At 43.8% G+C, this 21774-nt stretch overlaps 1 long non-coding RNA gene across 21 annotated transcripts in view; it reads right to left on the minus strand.

Annotated features, from left to right (window-relative positions):
* The window catches only part of LOC307181468, a 1676472-nt gene that overhangs the window by 389428 nt on the left and 1265270 nt on the right, over window positions 1-21774 (minus strand). Inside the window, exon 3 of one of the 21 annotated variants that reach the window (XR_013826843.1) lies at window positions 11542-11619. The exons of the other annotated variants lie outside the window; for them this stretch is intronic. This is a non-coding gene — a long non-coding RNA (uncharacterized lncRNA). The remainder of the gene's footprint in view (window positions 1-11541; window positions 11620-21774) is intronic. 21 annotated transcript variants of the gene reach the window in all.

Here is a 21774-nt window from a genome sequence, read left to right on the forward strand (position 1 = left end):
AAAGAGGCAGAACGTCCACAATGATGCACTTGGCCAAAAAGGGCGTATGCGTTTTTTCCTGAATATATTCAGGAAAAAACGCATACGCCCTTTTTGGCCAACCAAGCAAGCTTGCAAAGGAAATCTGCACTACAATGAAGTCTCACTTCCCCCCGGTCAAAAGGGCCATCTGAAAAAAGTGTAAAATCCAGAAAGACAAGACAGGCCATGGAGAACTGGGAGCCTTGTTATGCTGATGGGCGGGATGTAAATTGCCAACAACCACTCGGGAGAAGTGTATGGTGTTTCCTGAAACATCTAAAAAACAAAGCAACAGAACCTAGGGCACTTCCACTTATGGTCCTATAGCTTAGGGAAATTAAAATCAAAAAGACACGGCCTCCCCATAGTTTGGAACGGCTCTGTTTACAAGAACCTCGTGTACAGTACAAGTTCAACATCGCAGAAAGTGAAAAATGGATAAAGAAGTTGTGGTATTTACTTACAAAGCAATATCACTCAGCAATGAAATCTGTGTCATCAGGCCCTTAGCAGCACAATGAGTGGATTCAGGTACGATGATTCTAACTGAAATAAGTCACACAGAAAAAGAAACATCATAAGATATCACTAATACACGGAATGTAAACTTGGCTACACAGGAACTGAATTACAGAACAGAACAGTGTCTCAAATTTAGAAAAGCAACTTATGCTTGCTTAAGGGGAAAGGTGAGTTGGGGTGCTGCATAAAACCAGAGATTGAAATGAGCACAGATAAAGTTCCTTAAGCCAAATATGGAATAGACAAGAGCTACTCCTTGCTCAACGAAATGGACTCAACACCCCATATTAAACGCCTAAGAATGTACCTGACTAGTAAGTATCTTAAAATCTATGGATTGCTATGTCTCCGAAAGAGAATCAAGCGTGTGTACAGGGGCATAAACGCAGCAGTGATAGGATTGGAGAGGTTCGGTGAGCAAATGAAGACCCTTTGAAGTCATATTGCATGGTACCCATTCCACGGGTCTCAACTCTCCAGGTTTAAGGTATTCTTCCTTCAGCTAAAACATGCATGTGGAACCCAGAGTATGATCAACCATGTGAACGGGAGACGTGTTCAAATATGTCTCAGTTTTCCTCCCCTGGTACTCGGGTGCAACATTCCAGACGCTTTACTAACACTCTTCCGACTTGGAGAGTCAGTCCCTTTAACCTCCTGTTTGGCCCAGTTTGCAATTTCTGCGGAAGATGAACAGGAATAGCGAGAACCAATGAGAGACTAGCTGGAGGTGTCTGGACGGGCAAATTTAACTCTCATTTCCCACCAGGAAGAGGAATTAACCAAAGGCTCAGCGTGCCGTGCCGGAACCAGATTAGGGCCTGAAGCCATCCTGCGGTGTTGCGGCCAGGTCACAAGAAAGCGAGTTGAAGAAAGGAGCTCAGGGGCACTGTAATTCACAAACCTGCAGAGTTATAAATGACAGCTATCGTCCAAAAATAGACTGAAGTAAGGCTGCCAAGAGGACTTGAAAGCGGGGCAGAATTGCAGGAAACCGATTTCAGGAGGTAGACTGGAATTGCATTGAAAGCATAGGAAAAGAGGCAGAACATCCACAATGATGCACTTGGCCAAAAAGGGCGTATGCGTTTTTTCCTGAATATATTCAGGAAAAAACGCATACGCCCTTTTTGGCCAACCAAGCAAGCTTGCAAAGGAAATCTGCACTACAATGAAGTCTCACTTCCCCCCGGTCAAAAGGGCCATCTGAAAAAAGTGTAAAATCCAGAAAGGCAGGACAGGCCATGGACAACTGGGAGCCTTGTTATGCTGATGGGCGGGATGTAAGTTGCCAACAGACACTCGGGAGAAGTGTATGGTGTTTCCTGAAACATCTAAAAAACAAAGCAACAGAGCCTAGGGCACTTCCACTTATGGTCCTATAGCTTAGGGAAATTAAAATCAAAAAGACACAGCCACCCCAAAGTTTGGGACGCCTCTGTTTACAAGAACCTCGTTTACAGTACAAGTTCAACATCGCAGAAAGTGAAAAATGGATAAAGAAGTTGTGGTATTTACTTACAAAGCAATATCACTCAGCAATGAAATCTATGTCATCAGGCCCTTAGCATCACAATGAGTGGATTCAGGTATGATGATTCTAACTGAAATAAGTCACACAGAAAAAGAAACATCATAAGATATCAGTAATACACGGAATGGAAATTTGGCTACACAGGAACTGAATTACAGAACAGAACAGGGTCTCAAATTTAGAAAACCAACTTATGCTTGCTTAAGGGGAAAGGTGAGTTGGGGTGCTGCATAAAACCAGAGATTGAAATGAGCACAGATAAAGTTCCTTAAGCCAAATATGGAATAGACAAGAGCTACTCCTTGCTCAACGAAATGGACTCAACACCCCATATTAAACGCCTAAGAATGTACCTGACTAGTAAGTATCTTAAAACCTATGGATTGCTATGTCTCCAAAAGAGAATCAAGCGTGTGTACAGGGGCATAAACGCAGCAGTGATAGGATTGGAGAGGTTCGGTGAGCAAATGAAGACCCTTTGAAGTCATATTGCATGGTACCCATTACACGGGTCTCAACTACCCAGGTTTAAGGTATTCTTCCTTCAGCTAAAACATGCATGTGGAACCCAGAGTATGATCAACCATGTGAACGGGAGACGTGTTCAAATATGTCTCAGTTTTCCTCCCCTGGTACTCGGGTGCAACATTCCAGACGCTTTACTAACACTCTTCCGACTTGGAGAGTCAGTCCCTTTAACCTCCTGTTTGGCCCAGTTTGCAATTTCTGCGGAAGATGAACAGGAATAGCGAGAACCAATGAGAGACTAGCTGGAGGTGTCTGGACGGGCAAATTTAACTCTCATTTCCCACCAGGAAGAGGAATTAACCAAAGGCTCAGCGTGCCGTGCCGGAACCAGATTAGGGCCTGAAGCCATCCTGCGGTGTTGCGGCCAGGTCACAAGAAAGCGAGTTGAAGAAAGGAGCTCAGGGGCACTGTAATTCACAAACCTGCAGAGTTATAAATGACAGCTATCCTCCAAAAATAGACTGAAGTAAGGCTGCCAAGAGGACTTGAAAGCGGGGCAGAATTGCAGGAAACCGATTTCAGGAGGTAGACTGGAATTGCATTGAAAGCATAGGAAAAGAGGCAGAACGTCCACAATGATGCACTTGGCCAAAAAGGGCGTATGCGTTTTTTCCTGAATATATTCAGGAAAAAACGCATACGCCCTTTTTGGCCAACCAAGCAAGCTTGCAAAGGAAATCTGCACTACAATGAAGTCTCACTTCCCCCCGGTCAAAAGGGCCATCTGAAAAAAGTGTAAAATCCAGAAAGGCAGGACAGGCCATGGAGAACTGGGAGCCTTGTTATGCTGATGGGCGGGATGTAAATTGCCAACAGACACTCGGGAGAAGTGTATGGTGTTTCCTGAAACATCTAAAAAACAAAGCAACAGAACCTAGGGCACTGCCACTTATGGTCCTATAGCTTAGGGAAATTAAAATCAAAAAGACACAGCCACTCCAAACTTTCGAACGGCTCTGTTTACAAGAACCTCGTTTACAGTACAAGTTCAACATCGCAGAAAGTGAAAAATGGATAAAGAAGTTGTGGTATTTACTTACAAAGCAATATCACTCAGCAATGAAATCTGTGTCATCAGGCCCGTAGCAGCACAATGAGTGGATTCAGGTATGATGATTCTAACTGAAATAAGTCACACAGAAAAGAAACATCATAAGATATCAGTAATACACGGAATGTAAACTTGGCTACACAGGAACTGAATTACAGAACAGAACAGGGTCTCAAATTTAGAAAACCAACTTATGCTTGCTTAAGGGTAAAGGTGAGTTGGGGTGCTGCATAAAACCAGAGATTGAAATGAGCACAGATAAAGTTCCTTAAGTCAAATATGGAATAGACAAGAGCTACTCCTTGCTCAAAGAAATGGACTCAACACCCCATATTAAACGCCTAAGAATGTACCTGACTAGTAAGTATCGGAAAACCTATGGATTGCTATGTCTCCAAAAGAGAATCAAGCATGTGTACAGGGGCATAAACGCAGCAGTGATAGGATTGGAGAGGTTCGGTGAGCAAATGAAGACCCTTTGAAGTCATATTGCATGGTACGCATTACACGGGTCTCAACTCTCCAGGTTTAAGGTATTCTTCCTTCAGCTAAAACATGCATGTGGAACCTAGAGTATGATCAACCATGTGATCGGGAGACGTGTTCAAATATGTCTCAGTTTTCCTTCCCTGGTACTCGGGTGCAACATTCCAGACGCTTTACTAACACTCTCCCGACTTGGAGAGTCAGTCCCTTTAACCTCCTGTTTGGCCCCGTTTGCAATTTCTGCGGAAGATGAACAGGAATAGCGAGAACCAATGAGAGACTAGCTGGAGGTGTCTGGACGGGCAAATTTAACTCTCATTTCCCACCAGGAAGAGGAATTAACCAAAGGCTCAGCGTGCCATGCCAGAACCAGATTAGGGCCTGAAGCCATCCTGCGGTGTTGCGGCCAGGTCACAAGAAAGCGAGTTGAAGAAAGGAGCTCAGGGGCACTGTAATTCACAAACCTGCAGACTTATAAATGACAGCTATCGTCCAAAAATAGACTGAAGTAAGGCTGCCAAGAGGACTTGAAAGCGGGGCAGAATTGCAGGAAACCGATTTCAGGAGGTAGACTGGAATTGCATTGAAAGCATAGGAAAAGAGGCAGAACGTCCACAATGATGCACTTGGCCAAAAAGGGCGTATGCGTTTTTTCCTGAATATATTCAGGAAAAAACGCATACGCCCTTTTTGGCCAACCAAGCAAGCTTGCAAAGGAAATCTGCACTACAATGAAGTCTCACTTCCCCCCGGTCAAAAGGGCCATCTGAAAAAAGTGTAAAATCCAGAAAGACAAGACAGGCCATGGAGAACTGGGAGCCTTGTTATGCTGATGGGCGGGATGTAAATTGCCAACAACCACTCGGGAGAAGTGTATGGTGTTTCCTGAAACATCTAAAAAACAAAGCAACAGAACCTAGGGCACTTCCACTTATGGTCCTATAGCTTAGGGAAATTAAAATCAAAAAGACACAGCCTCCCCAAAGTTTGGCACGGCTCTGTTTACAAGAACCTCGTGTACAGTACAACTTCAACATCGCAGAAAGTGAAAAATGGATAAAGAAGTTGTGGTATTTACTTACAAAGCAATATCACTCAGCAATGAAATCTGTGTCATCAGGCCCTTAGCAGCACAATGAGTGGATTCAGGTACGATGATTCTAACTGAAATAAGTCACACAGAAAAAGAAACATCATAAGATATCACTAATACACGGAATGTAAACTTGGCTACACAGGAACTGAATTACAGAACAGAACAGTGTCTCAAATTTAGAAAAGCAACTTATGCTTGCTTAAGGGGAAAGGTGAGTTGGGGTGCTGCATAAAACCAGAGATTGAAATGAGCACAGATAAAGTTCCTTAAGCCAAATATGGAATAGACAAGAGCTACTCCTTGCTCAACGAAATGGACTCAACACCCCATATTAAACACCTAAGAATGTACCTGACTAGTAAGTATCTTAAAACCTATGGATTGCTATGTCTCCGAAAGAGAATCAAGCGTGTGTACAGGGGCATAAACGCAGCAGTGATAGGATTGGAGAGGTTCGGTGAGCAAATGAAGACCCTTTGAAGTCATATTGCATGGTACCCATTCCACGGGTCTCAACTCTCCAGGTTTAAGGTATTCTTCCTTCAGCTTAAACATGCATGTGGAACCCAGAGTATGATCAACCATGTGAACGGGAGACGTGTTCAAATATGTCTCAGTTTTCTTACCCTGGTACTCGGGTGCAACATTCCAGACGCTTTACTAACACTCTCCCGACTTGGAGAGTCAGTCCCTTTAACCTCCTGTTTGGCCCAGTTTGCAATTTCTGCGGAAGATGAACAGGAATAGCGAGAACCAATGAGAGACTAGCTGGAGGTGTCTGGACGGGCAAATTTAACTCTCATTTCCCACCAGGAAGAGGAATTAACCAAAGGCTCAGCGTGCCGTGCCGGAACCAGATTAGGGCCTGAAGCCATCCTGCGGTGTTGCGGCCAGCTCACAAGAAAGCGAGTTGAAGAAAGGAGCTCAGGGGCACTGTAATTCACAAACCTGCAGAGTTATAAATGACAGCTATCGTCCAAAAATAGACTGAAGTAAGGCTGCCAAGAGGACTTGAAAGCGGGGCAGAATTGCAGGAAACCGATTTCAGGAGGTAGACTGGAATTGCATTGAAAGCATAGGAAAAGAGGCAGAACGTCCACAATGATGCACTTGGCCAAAAAGGGCGTATGCGTTTTTTCCTGAATATATTCAGGAAAAAACGCATACGCCCTTTTTGGCCAACCAAGCAAGCTTGCAAAGGAAATCTGCACTACAATGAAGTCTCACTTCCCCCCGGTCAAAAGGGCCATCTGAAAAAAGTGTAAAATCCAGAAAGGCAGGACAGGCCATGGAGAACTGGGAGCCTTGTTATGCTGATGGGCGGGATGTAAATTGCCAACAGACACTCGGGAGAAGTGTATGGTGTTTCCTGAAACATCTAAAAAACAAAGCAACAGAGCCTAGGGCACTTCCACTTATGGTCCTATAGCTTAGGGAAATTAAAATCAAAAAGACACGGCCTCCCCAAAGTTTGGAACGGCTCTGTTTACAAGAACCTCGTGTACAGTACAAGTTCAACATCGCAGAAAGTGAAAAATGGATAAAGAAGTTGTGGTATTTACTTACAAAGCAATATCACTCAGCAATGAAATCTATGTCATCAGGCCCTTAGCAGCACAATGAGTGGATTCAGGTATGATGATTCTAACTGAAATAAGTCACACAGAAAAAGAAACATCATAAGATATCAGTAATACACGGAATGTAAACTTGGCTACACAGGAACTGAATTACAGAACAGAACAGGGTCTCAAATTTAGAAAACCAACTTATGCTTGCTTAAGGGGAAAGGTGAGTTGGGGTGCTGCATAAAACCAGAGATTGAAATGAGCACAGATAAAGTTCCTTAAGCCAAATATGGAATAGACAAGAGCTACTCCTTGCTCAACGAAATGGACTCAACACCGCATATTAAACGCCTAAGAATGTACCTGACTTGTAAGTATCTTAAAACCTATGGATTGCTATGTCTCCGAAAGAGAATCTAGCATGTGTACAGGGGCATAAACGCAGCAGTGATAGGACTGGAGAGGTTCGTGAGCAAATGAAGACCCTTTGAAGTCATATTGCATGGTACCCATTCCACGGGTTTCAACTACCCAGGTTTAAGGTATTCTTCCTTCAGCTAAAACATGCATGTGGAACCTAGAGTATGATCAACCATGTGATCGGGAGACGTGTTCAAATATGTCTCAGTTTTCGTACCCTGGTACTCGGGTGCAACATTCCAGACGCTTACTAACACTCTCCCCACTTGGAGAGTCAGTCCCTTTAACCTCCTGTTTGGCCCAGTTTGCAATTTCTGCGGAAGATGAACAGGAATAGCGAGAATCAATGAGAGACTAGCTGGAGGTGTCTGGATGGGCAAATTTAACTCTCATTTCCCACCAGGAAGAGGAATAAACCAAAGGCTCAGCGTGCCGTGCCAGAACCAGATTAGGGCCTGAAGACATCCTGCGGTGTTGCGGCCAGGTCACAAGAAAGCGAGTTGAAGAAAGGAGCTCAGGGGCACTGTAATTCACAAACCTGCAGAGTTATAAATGACAGCTATCGTCCAAAAATATACTGAAGTAAGGCTGCCAAAAGGACTTGAAAGCGCGGCAGAATTGCAGGAAACCGATTTCAGGAGGTAGACTGGAATTGCATTGAAAGCATAGGAAAAGAGGTAGAACGTCCACAATGATGCACTTGGCCAAAAAGTGCGTATGCGTTTTTTCCTGAATATATTCAGGAAAAAACGCATACGCACTTTTTGGCCAACCAAGCAAACTTGCAAAGGAAATCTGCACTACAATGAAGTCTCACTTCTCCCCGGTTAAAAGGGCCATCTGAAAAAAGTGTAAAATCCAAAAAGGCAGGACAGGCCATGGAGAACTGGGAGCCTTGTTATGCTGATGGGCGGGATGTAAATTGCCAACAGACACTCAGGAGAAGTGTATGGTGTTTCCTGAAACATCTAAAAAACAAAGCAACAGAGCCTAGGGCACTTCCACTTATGGTCCTATAGTTTATGGAAATTAAAATCAAAAAGACACAGCAACCCCAAAGTTTGGGACGCCTCCGTTTACAAGAACCTCGTTTACCGTACAAGTTCAATATCACAAAAGTGAAAAATGGATAAGGAACTTGTGGTACTTACGTACAATGCAGTATCACTCAGCAATGAAATCTATGTCATCAGGCCTGTAGCAGCATAATGAGTGGATTCAGGTACGATGATTCTAACTGAAATAAGTCACACGGAAAAAGAAACATCATAAGATATCAGTAATACACGGAATGTAAACTTGGCTACACTGGAACTGCATTCCAAAACAGAACAGGGTCTCAAATTTAGAAAACCAACTTATGCTTGCTTAAGGGGAAAGGTGAGTTGGGGTGCTGCATAAAACCAGAGATTGAAATGAGCACAGATAAAGTTCCTTAAGCCAAATATGGAATAGACAAGAGCTACTCCTTGCTCAACGAAATGGACTCAACACCCCATATTAAACGCCTAAGAATGTACCTGACTAGTAAGTATCTTAAAACCTATGGATTGCTATGTCTCCGAAAGAGAATCAAGCATGTGTACAGGGGCATAAACGCAGCAGTGATAGGATTGGAGAGGTTCGGTGAGCAAATGAAGACCCTTTGAAGTCATATTGCATGGTACCCATTCCACGGGTTTCAACTACCCAGGTTTAAGGTATTCTTCCTTCAGCTAAAACATGCATGTGGAACCCAGAGTATGATCAACCATGTGATCGGGAGACGTGTTCAAATATGTCTCAGTTTTCGTACCCTGGTACTCGGGTGCAACATTCCAGACGCTTTACTAACACTCTCCCGACTTGGAGAGTCAGTCCCTTTAACCTCCTGTTTGGCCCAGTTTGCAATTTCTACGGAAGATGAACAGGAATAGCGAGAACCAATGAGAGGCTAGCTGGAGGTGTCTGGACGGGCAAATTTAACTCTCATTTCCCACCAGGAAGAGGAATTAACCAAAGGCTCAGCGTGCCGTGCCAGAACCAGATTAGGGCCAGAAGCCATCCTGCGGTGTTGTGGCCAGGTCACAAGAAAGCGAGTTGAAGAAAGGAGCTCAGGGGCACTGTAATTCACAAACCTGCAGAGTTATAAATGACAGCTATCGTCCAAAAATAGACTGAAGTAAGGCTGCCAAGAGGACTTGAAAGCGGGGCAGAATTGCAGGAAACCGATTTCAGGAGGTAGACTGGAATTGCATTGAAAGCATAGGAAAAGAGGCAGAACGTCCACAATGATGCACTTGGCCAAAAAGGGCGTATGCGTTTTTTCCTGAATATATTCAGGAAAAAACGCATATGCCCTTTTTGGCCAACCAAGCAAGCTTGCAAAGGAAATCTGCACTACAATGAAGTCTCACTTCCCCCCGGTCAAAAGGGACATCTGAAAAAAGTGTAAAATCCAGAAAGGCAGGACAGGCCATGGAGAACTGGGAGCCTTGTTATGCTGATGGGCGGGATGTAAATTGCCAACAACCACTCGGGAGAAGTGTATGGTGTTTCCTGAAACATCTAAAAAACAAAGCAACAGAGCCTAGGGCACTGCCACTTATGGTCCTATAGCTTAGGGAAATTAAAATCAAAAAGACACAGCCACCCCAAAGTTTGGGACGCCTCTGTTTACAAGAACCTCGTTTACAGTACAAGTTCAACATCGCAGAAAGTGAAAAATGGATAAAGAAGTTGTGGTATTTACTTACAAAGCAATATCACTCAGCAATGAAATCTGTGTCATCAGGCCCGTAGCAGCACAATGAGTGGATTCAGGTATGATGATTCTAACTGAAATAAGTCACACAGAAAAAGAAACATCATAAGATATCAGTAATACACGGAATGTAAACCTGGCTACACAGGAACTGCATTACAGAACAGAACAGGGACTCAAATTTAGAAAACCAACTTATGCTTGCTTAAGGGGAAAGGTGAGTTGGGGTGCTGCATAAAACCAGAGATTGAAATGAGCACAGATAAAGTTCCTTAAGCCAAATATGGAATAGACAAGAGCTACTCCTTGCTCAACGAAATGGACTCAACACCGCATATTAAACCCCTAAGAATGTACCTGACTAGTAAGTATCTTAAAACCTATGGATTGCTATGTCTCCGAAAGAGAATCAAGCATGTGTACAGGGGCATAAACGCAGCAGTGATAGGATTGGAAAGCTTCGGTGAGCAAATGAAGACCCTTTGAAGTCATATTGCATGGTACCCATTCCACGGGTTTCAACTACCCAGGTTTTAGGTATTCTTCCTTCAGCTAAAACATGCATGTGGAACCAAGAGTATGATCAACCATGTGATCGGGAGACGTGTTCAAATATGTCTCAGTTTTCGTACCCTGGTACTCAGGTGCAACATTCCAGACGCTTTACTAACACTCTCCCGACTTGGAGAGTCAGCGCCTTTAACCTCCTGTTTGGCCCAGTTTGCAATTTCTGCGGAAGATGAACAGGAATAGCGAGAACCAATGAGAGACTAGCTGGAGGTGTCTGGACGGGCAAATTTAACTCTCATTTCCCACCAGGAAGAGGAATTAACCAAAGGCTCAGCGTGCCGTGCCGGAACCAGATTAGGGCCTGAAGCCATCCTGCGGTGTTGCGGCCAGCTCACAAGAAAGCGAGTTGAAGAAAGGAGCTCAGGGGCACTGTAATTCACAAACCTGCAGAGTTATAAATGACAGCTATCGTCCAAAAATAGACTGAAGTAAGGCTGCCAAGAGGACTTGAAAGCGGGGCAGAATTGCAGGAAACCGATTTCAGGAGGTAGACTGCAATTGCACTGAAAGCATAGGAAAAGAGGCAGAACGTCCACAATGATGCACTTGGCCAAAAAGGGCGTATGCGTTTTTTCCTGAATATATTCAGGAAAAAACGCATATGCCCTTTTTGGCCAACCCAGCAAGCTTGCAAAGTAAATCTGCACTACAATGAAGTCTCACTTCCCTCTGGTCAAAAGGGCCATCTGAAAAAAGTGTAAAATCCAGAAAGACAGGACAGGCCATGGAGAACTGGGAGCCTTGTTATGCTGATGGGCGGGATGTAAATTGCCAACAGACACTAGGGAGAAGTGTATGGTGTTTCCTGAAACATCTAAAAAACAAAGCAACAGAGCCTAGGGCACTGCAACTTATGGTCCTATAGCTTAGGGAAATTAAAATCAAAAAGACACAGCCACCCCAAAGTTTGGGATGGCTCTGTTTACAGGAACCTCGTTTACAGTACAAGTTCAACATCGCAGAAAGTGAAAAATGGATAAAGAAGTTGTGGTATTTACTTACAAAGCAATAACACTCAGCAATGAAATCTGTGTCATCAGGCCCTTAGCAGCACAATGAGTGGATTCAGGTATGATGATTCTAACTGAAGTAAGTCACACAGAAAAAGAAACATCATAAGATATCAGTAATACACGGAATGTAAACTTGGCTACACAGGAACTGAATTACAGAACAGAACAGGGTCTCAAATTTAGAAAACCAACTTATGCTTGCTTAAGGGGAAAGGTGAGTTGGGGTGCTGCATAAAACCAGAGATTGAAATGAGCACAGATAAAGTTCCTTAAGCCAAATATGGAATACACAAGAGCTACTCCTTGCTCAACGAAATGGACTCAACACCGCATATTAAACGCCTAAGAATGTACCTGCCTAGTAAGTATCTTAAAACCTATGGATTGCTATGTCTCCGAAAGAGAATCAAGCATGTGTACAGGGGCATAAACGCAGCAGTGATAGGATTGGAGAGGTTCGGTGAGCAAATGAAGACCCTTTGAAGTCATATTGCATGGTAACCATTCCACGGGTTTCAACTACCCAGGTTTTAGGTATTCTTCCTTCAGCTAAAACATGCATGTGGAACCCAGAGTATGATCAACCATGTGATCGGGAGACGTGTTCAAATATGTCTCAGTTTTCGTACCCTGGTACTCGGGTGCAACATTCCAGACACTTTACTAACACTCTCCCGACTTGGAGAGTCAGTCCCTTTAACCTCCTGTTTGGCCCAGTTTGCAATTTCTGCGGAAGATGAACAGGAATAGCGAGAACCAATGGAGACTAGCTGGAGGTGTCTGGACGGGCAAATTTAACTCTCATTTCCCACCAGGAAGAGGAATTAACCAAAGGCTCAGCGTGCCGTGCCGGAACCAGATTAGGGCCTGAAGCCATCCTGCGGTGTTGCGGCCAGCTCACAAGAAAGCGAGTTGAAGAAAGGAGCTCAGGGGCACTGTAATTCACAAACCTGCAGAGTTATAAATGACAGCTATCGTCCAAAAATAGACTGAAGTAAGGCTGCCAAGAGGACTTGAAAGCGGGGCAGCATTGCAGGAAACCGATTTCAGGAGGTAGACTGGAATTGCATTGAAAGCATAGGAAAAGAGGCAGAACGTCCACAATGATGCACTTGGCCAAAAAGGGCGTATGCGTTTTTTCCTGAATATATTCAGGAAAAACGCATACGCCCTTTTTGGCCAACCAAGCAAGCTTGCAAAGGAAATCTGCACTACAATGAAGTCTCACTTCCCCCCGGTCAAAAGGGCCATCTGAAAAAAGTGTAATCTCCAGAAAGGCAGGACAGGCCATGGAGAACTGGGAGCCTTGTTATGCTGATGGGCGGGATGTAAATTGCCAACAACCACTCGGGAGAAGTGTATGGTGTTTCCTGAAACATCTAAAAAACAAAGCAACAAAGCCTAGGGCACTTCCACTTATGGTCCTATAGCTTAGGGAATTTAAATTCAAAAAGACACAGCCACCCCAAAGTTTGGAAAGGCTCTGTTTACAAGAACCTCGTTTACAGTACAAGTTCAACATCGCAGAAAGTGAAAAATGGAGAAAGAAGTTGTGGTATTTACTTACAAAGCAATATCACTCAGCAATGAAATCTGTGTCATCAGGCCCTTAGCAGCACAATGAGTGGATTCAGGTATGATGATTCTAACTGAAATAAGTTACACAGAAAAAGAAACATCATAAGATATCAGTAATACACGGAATGAAAGCTTGGCTACACAGGAACTGAATTACAGAACTGAACAGGGTCTCAAATTTAGAAAACCAACTTATTCTTGCTTAAGGGTAAAGGAGAGTTGGGGTGCTGCATAAAACCAGAGATTGAAATGAGCACAGATAAAGTTCCTTAAGTCAAATATGGAATAGACAAGAGCTACTCCTTGCTCAACGAAATGGACTCAACACCCCGTATTAAACGCCTAAGAATGTACCTGACTAGTAAGTATCTTAAAACCTATGGATTGCTATGTCTCCAAAAGAGAATCAAGCATGTGTACAGGGGCATAAACGCAGCAGTGATAGGATTGGAGAGGTTCGGTGAGCAAATGAAGACCCTTTGAAGTCATATTGCATGGTACCCATTCCACGGGTTTCAACTACCCAGGTTTAAGGTATTCTTCCTTCAGCTAAAACATGCATGTGGAACCTAGAGTATGATCAACCATGTGATCGGGAGATGTGTTCAAATATGTCTCAGTTTCCGTACCCTGGTACTCGGGTGCAACATTCCAGACACTTTACTAACACTCTCCCGACTTGGAGAGTCAGTCCCTTTAACCTCCTGTTTGGCCCAGTTTGCAATTTCTGCGGAAGATGAACAGGAATAGCAAGAACCAATGAGAGGCTAGCTGGAGGTGTCTGGATGGGCAAATTTAACTCTCATTTCCCACCAGGAAGAGGAATTAACCAAAGGCTCAGCGTGCCGTGCCGGAACCAGATTAGGGCCTGAAGCCATCCTGTGGTGTTGCGGCCAGGTCACAAGAAAGCAAGTTGAAGAAAGGAGCTCAGGAGCACTGTAATTCACAAACCTGCAGAGTTATAAATGACAGCTATCGTCCAAAAATATACTGAAGTAAGCCTGCCAAGAGGACTTGAAAGCGGGGCAGAATTGCAGGAAACCGATTTCAGGAGGTAGACTGGAATTGCATTGAAAGCATAGGAAAAGAGGCAGAACGTCCACAATGATGCACTTGGCCAAAAAGGGCGTATGCGTTTTTTCCTGAATATATTCAGGAAAAAACGCATACGCCCTTTTTGGCCAACCAAGCAAGCTTGCAAAGGAAATCTGCACTACAATGAAGTCTCACTTCCCCCCGGTCAAAAGGGCCATCTGAAAAAAGTGTAAAATCCAGAAAGACAGGACAGGCCATGGAGAACTGGGAGCCTTGTTATGCTGATGGGCGGGATGTAAATTGCCAACAACCACTCGGGAGAAGTGTATGGTGTTTCCTGAAACATCTAAAAAACAAAGCAACAGAGCCTAGGGCACTTCCACTTATGGTCCTATAGCTTAGGGAATTTAAAATCAAAAAGACACAGCCACCCCAAAGTTTGGAAAAGCTCTGTTTACAAGAACCTCGTTTACAGTACAAGTTCAACATTGCAGAAAGTGAAAAATGGATAAAGAAGTTGTGGTATTTACTTACAAAGCAATATCACTCAGCAATGAAATCTGTGTCATCAGGCCCTTAGCAGCACAATGAGTGGATTCAGGTATGATGATTCTAACTGAAATAAGTCACACAGAAAAAGAAACATCATAAGATATCAGTAATACACGGAATGTAAACTTGGCTACACAGGAACTGAATTACAGAACAGAACAGGGTCTCAAATTTAGAAAACCAACTTATTCTTGCTTAAGGGTAAGGAGAGTTGGGGTGCTGCATAAAACCAGAGATTGAAATGAGCACAGATAAAGTTCCTTAAGCCATATATGGAATAGACAAGAGCTACTCCTTGCTCAACGAAATGGACTCAACACCCCATATTAAACGCCTAAGAATGTACCTGACTAGTAAGTATCTTAAAACCTATGGATTGCTATGTCTCCGAAAGAGAATCAAGCATGTGTACAGGGGCATAAACGCAGCAGTGATAGGATTGGAGAGGTTCGGTGAGCAAATGAAGACCCTTTGAAGTCATATTGCATGGTACCCATTCCACGGGTTTCAACTACCCAGGTTTAAGGTATTCTTCCTTCAGCTAAAACATGCATGTGGAACCTAGAGTATGATCAACCATGTGATCGGGAGACGTGTTCAAATATGTCTCAGTTTTCGTACCCTGGTACTCGGGTGCAACATTCCAGACACTTTACTAACACTCTCCCGACTTGGAGAGTCAGTCCCTTTAACCTCCTGTTTGGCCCAGTTTGCAATTTCTGCGGAAGATGAACATGAATAGCGAGAACCAATGAGAGGCTAGCTGGAGGTGTCTGAACGGGCAAATTTAACTCTCATTTCCCACCAGGAAGAGGAATTAACCAAAGGCTCAGCGTGCCGTGCCGGAACCAGATTAGGGCCTGAAGCCATCCTGCGGTGTTGCGGCCAGGTCACAAGAAAGCGAGTTGAAGAAAGGAGCTCTGGGGCACTGTAATTCACAAACCTGCAGAGTTATAAATGACAGCTATCGTCCAAAAATAGACTGAAGTAAGGCTGCCAAGAGGACTTGAAAGCGGGGCAGAATTGCAGGAAACCGATTTCAGGAGGTAGACTGGAATTGCATTGAAAGCATAGGAAAAGAGGCAGAACGTCCACAATGATGCACTTGGCCAAAAAGGGCGTATGCGTTTTTTCCTGAATATATTCAGGAAAAAACGCATACGCCCTTTTTGGCCAACCAAGCAAGCTTGCAAAGGAAATCTGCACTACAATGAAGTCTCACTTCTCCCCGTTCAAAAGAGCCATCTGAAAAAAGTGTAAAATCCAGAAAGGCAGGACAGGCCATGGAGAACTGGGAGCCTTGTTATGCTGATGGGCGGGATGTAAATTGCCAACAACCACTCAGGAGAAGTGTATGGTGTTTCCTGAAACATCTAAAAAACAAAGCAACAGAACCTAGGGCACTTCCACTTATGGTCCTATAGCTTAGGGAAATTAAAATCAAAAAGACACAGCCACCCCAAAGTTTGGAACGGCTCTGTTTACAAGAACCTCGTTTACAGTACAAGTTCAACATCGCAGAAAGTGAAAAATGGAGAAACAAGTTGTGGTATTTACTTACAAAGCAATATCACTCAGCAATGAAATCTGTGTCATCAGGCCCTTAGCAGCACAATGAGTGGATTCAGGTATGATGATTCTAACTGAAATAAGTCACACAGAAAAAGAAACATCATAAGATATCAGTAATACACGGAATGTAAACTTGGCTACACAGGAACTGAATTACAGAACAGAACAGGGTCTCAAATTTAGAAAACCAACTTATGCTTGCTTAAGGGTAAAGGTGAGTTGGGGTGCTGCATAAAACCAGAGATTGAAATGAGCACAGATAAAGTTCCTTAAGTCAAATATGGAATAGACAAGAGCTACTCCTTGCTCAACGAAATGGACTCAACACCCCATATTAAACGCCTAAGAATGTACCTGACTAGTAAGTATCTTAAAACCTATGGATTGCTATGTCTCCGAAAGAGAATCAAGCATGTGTACAGGGGCATAAACGCAGCAGTGATAGGATTGGAGAGGTTCGGTGAGCAAATGAAGACCCTTTGAAGTCATATTGCATGGTACCCATTCCACGGGTTTCAACTACCCAGGTTTTAGGTATTCTTCCTTCAGCTAAAACATGCATGTGGAACCCAGAGTATGATCAACCATGTGATCGGGAGACGTGTTCAAATATGTCTCAGTTTTGGTACCCTGGTACTAGGGTGCAACATTCCAGACGCTTTACTAACACTCTCCCGACTTGGAGAGTCAGTCCCTTTAACCTCCTGTTTGGCCCAGTTTGCAATTTCTGCGGAAGATGAACAGGAATAGCGAGAACCAAAGAGAGACTAGCTGGAGGTGTCTGGACGGGCAAATTTAACTCTCATTTCCCACCAGGAAGAGGAATTAACCAAAGGCTCAGCGTGCCGTGCCGGAACCAGATTAGGGCCTGAAGCCATCCTGCGGTGTTGCGGCCAGGTCACAAGAAAGCGAGTTGAAGAAAGGAGCTCAGGGGCACTGTAATTCACAAACCTGCAGAGTTATAAATGACAGCTATCGTCCAAAAATAGACTGAAGTAAGGCTGCCAAGAGGACTTGAAAGCGGGGCAGAATTGCAGGAAACCAATTTCAGGAGGTAGACTGGAATTGCATTGAAAGCATAGGAAAAGAGGCAGAACGTCCACAATGATGCACTTGGCCAAAAAGGGCGTATGCGTTTTTTCCTGAATATATTCAGGAAAAAACGCATACGCCCTTTTTGGCCAACCAAGCAAGCTTGCAAAGGAAATCTGCACTACAATGAAGTCTCACTTCTCCCCGGTCAAAAGGGCCATCTGAAAAAAGTGTAAAATCCAGAAAGGCAGGACAGGCCATGGAGAACTGGGAGCCTTGTTATGCTGATGGGCGGGATGTAAATTGCCAACAACCACTCGGGAGAAGTGTATGGTGTTTCCTGAAACATCTAAAAAACAAAGCAACAGAACCTAGGGCACTTCCACTTATGGTCCTATAGCTTAGGGAAATTAAAATCAAAAAGACACAGCCACCCCAAAGTTTGGAACGGCTCTGTTTACAAGAACCTCGTTTACAGTACAAGTTCAACATCGCAGAAAGTGAAAAATGGATAAAGAAGTTGTGGTATTTACTTACAAAGCAATATCACTCAGCAATGAAATCTGTGTCATCAGGCCCTTAGCAGCACAATGAGTGGATTCAGGTATGATGATTCTAACTGAAATAAGTCACACAGAAAAAGAAACATCATAAGATATCAGTAATACACGGAATGTAAACTTGGCTACACAGGAACTGAATTACAGAACAGAACAGGGTCTCAAATTTAGAAAACCAACTTATGCTTGCTTAAGGGTAAAGGTGAGTTGGGGTGCTGCATAAAACCAGAGATTGAAATGAGCACAGATAAAGTTCCTTAAGCCAAATATGGAATAGACAAGAGCTACTCCTTGCTCAACGAAATGGACTCAACACCCCATATTAAACGCCTAAGAATGTACCTGACTAGTAAGTATCTTAAAACCTATGGATTGCTATGTCTCCGAAAGAGAATCAAGCATGTGTACAGGGGCATAAACGCAGCAGTGATAGGATTGGAGAGGTTCGTGAGCAAATGAAGACCCTTTGAAGGCATATTGCATGGTACCCATTCCACGGGTTTCAACTACCCAGGTTTAAGGTATTCTTCCTTCAGCTAAAACATGCATGTGGAACCAAGAGTATGATCATCCGTGTGAACGGGAGACGTGTTCAAATATGTCTCAGTTTTCGTACCCTGGTACTCGGGTGCAACATTCCAGACGCTTTACTAACACTCTCCCGACTTGGAGAATCAGCGCCTTTAACCTCCTGTTTGGCCCAGTTTGCAATTTCTGCGGAAGATGAACAGGAATAGCGAGAACCAATGAGAGACTAGCTGGAGGTGTCTGGACGGGCAAATTTAACTCTCATTTCCCACCAGGAAGAGGAAATAACCAAAGGCTCAGCGTGCCGTGCCGGAACCAGATTAGGGCCTGAAGCCATCCTGCGGTGTTGCGGCCAGCTCACAAGAAAGCGAGTTGAAGAAAGGAGCTCAGGGGCACTGTAATTCACAAACCTGAAGAGTTATAAATGACAGCTATCGTCCAAAAATAGACTGAAGTAAGGCTGCCAAGAGGACTTGAAAGCGGGGCAGCATTGCAGGAAACCGATTTCAGGAGGTAGACTGGAATTGCATTGAAAGCATAGGAAAAGAGGCAGAACGTCCACAATGATGCACTTGCCCAAAAAGGGCGTATGCGTTTTTTCCTGAATATATTCAGGAAAAACGCATACGCCCTTTTTGGCCAACCCAGCAAGCTTGCAAAGGAAATCTGCACTACAATGAAGTCTCACTTCCCACCGGTCAAAAGGGCCATCTGAAAAAAGTGTAAAATCCAGAAAGACAGGACAGGCCATGGAGAACTGGGAGCCTTGTTATGCTGATGGGCGGGATGTAAATTGCCAACAACCACTGGGGAGAAGTGTATGGTGTTTCCTGAAACATCTAAAAAACAAAGCAACAGAGCCTAGGGCACTTCCACTTATGGTCCTATAGCTTAGGGAATTTAAAATGAAAAAGACACAGCCAACCCAAAGTTTGGAAAAGCTCTGTTTACAAGAACCTCGTTTACAGTACAAGTTCAACATCGCAGAAAGTGAAAAATGGATAAAGAAGTTGTGGTATTTACTTACAAAGCAATATCACTCAGCAATGAAATCTGTGTCATCAGGCCCTTAGCAGCACAATGAGTGGATTCAGGTATGATGATTCTAACTGAAATAAGTCACACAGAAAAAGAAACATCATAAGATATCAGTAATACACGGAATGTAAACTTGGCTACACAGGAACTGAATTACAGAACAGAACAGGGTCTCAAATTTAGAAAACCAACTTATTCTTGCTTAAGGGTAAAGGAGAGTTGGGGTGCTGCATAAAACCAGAGATTGAAATGAGCACAGATAAAGTTCCTTAAGCCAAATATGGAATAGACAAGAGCTACTCCTTGCTCAACGAAATGGACTCAACACCCCATATTAAACGCCTAAGAATGTACCTGACTAGTATCTTAAAACCTATGGATTGCTATGTCTCCGAAAGAGAATCAAGCATGTGTACAGGGGCATGAACGCAGCAGTGATAGGATTGGAGAGGTTCGGTGAGCAAATGAAGACCCTTTGAAGTCATATTGCATGGTACCCATTCCACGGGTTTCAACTACCCAGGTTTAAGTTATTCTTCCTTCAGCTAAAACATGCATGTGGAACCTAGAGTATGATCAACCATGTGATCGGGAGACGTGTTCAAATATGTCTCAGTTTTCGTACCCTGGTACTCGGGTGCAACATTCCAGACACTTTACTAACACTCTCCCGACTTGGAGAGTCAGTCCCTTTAACCTCCTGTTTGGCCCAGTTTGCAATTTCTGCGGAAGATGAACAGGAATAGCGAGAACCAATGAGAGGCTAGCTGGAGGTGTCTGAACGGGCAAATTTAACTCTCATTTCCCACCAGGAAGAGGAATTAACCAAAGGCTCAGCGTGCCGTGCCGGAACCAGATTAGGGCCTGAAGCCATCCTGCGGTGTTGCGGCCAGCTCACAAGAAAGCGAGTTGAAGAAAGGAGCTCAGGGGCACTGTAATTCACAAACCTGCAGAGTTATAAATGACAGCTATCGTCCAAAAATAGACTGAAGTAAGGCTGCCAAGAGGACTTGAAAGCGGGGCAGAATTGCAGGAAACCGATTTCAGGAGGTAGACTGGAATTGCATTGAAAGCATAGGAAAAGAGGCAGAACGTCCACAATGATGCACTTGGCCAAAAAGGGCGTATGCGTTTTTTCCTGAATATATTCAGGAAAAAACGCATACGCCCTTTTTGGCCAACCAAGCAAGCTTGCAAAGGAAATCTGCACTACAATGAAGTCTCACTTCCCTCCGGTCAAAAGGGTCATCTGAAAAAAGTGTAAAATCCAGAAAGGCAGGACAGGCCATGGAGAACTGGGAGCCTTGTTATGCTGATGGGCGGGATGTAAATTGCCAACAGACACTCGGGAGAAGTGTATGGTGTTTCCTGAAACATCTAAAAAACAAAGCAACAGAGCCTAGGGCACTTCCACTTATGGTCCTATAGCTTAGGGAAATTAAAATCAAAAAGACACAGCCACCCCAAAGTTTGGGACGGCTCTGTTTACAAGAACCTCGTTTACAGTACAAGTTCAACATCGCAGAAAGTGAAAAATGGATAAAGAAGTTGTGGTATTTACTTACAAAGCAATATCACTCAGCAATGAAATCTGTGTCATCAGGCTCTTAGCAGCACAATGAGTGGATTCAGGTATGATGATTCTAACTGAAGTAAGTCACACAGAAAAAGAAACATCATAAGATATCAGTAATACACGGAATGTAAACTTGGCTACACAGGAACTGAATTACAGAACAGAACAGGGTCTCAAATTTAGAAAACCAACTTATGCTTGCTTAAGGGTAAAGGTGAGTTGGGGTGCTGCATAAAACCAGAGATTGAAATGAGCACAGATAAAGTTCCTTAAGTCAAATATGGAATAGACAAGAGCTACTCCTTGCTCAACGAAATGGACTCAACACCGCATATTAAACGCCTAAGAATGTACCTGACTAGTAAGTATCTTAAAACCTATGGATTGCTATGTCTCCGAAAGAGAATCAAGCATGTGTACAGGGGCATAAACGCAGCAGTGATAGGATTGGAGAGGTTCGGTGAGCAAATGAAGACCCTTTGAAGTCATATTGCATTGTATCCATTACACGGGTCTTAACTCTCCAGGTTTAAGGTATTCTTCCTTCAGCTAAAACATGCATGTGGAACCTAAGTATGATCAACCATGTGAACGGGAGACGTGTTCAAATATGTCTCAGTTTTCCTCCCCTGGTACTCGGGTGCAACATTCCAGACGCTTTACTAACACTCTCCCCACTTGGAGAGTCAGCGCCTTTAACATCCTGTTTGGCCCAGTTTGCAATTTCTGCGGAAGATGAACAGGAATAGCG

The sequence above is a fragment of the Stenella coeruleoalba genome, assembly GCF_951394435.1.
Source record: "Stenella coeruleoalba genome assembly, contig: scaffold_28, whole genome shotgun sequence".
NCBI lineage: Eukaryota > Metazoa > Chordata > Mammalia > Artiodactyla > Delphinidae > Stenella > Stenella coeruleoalba.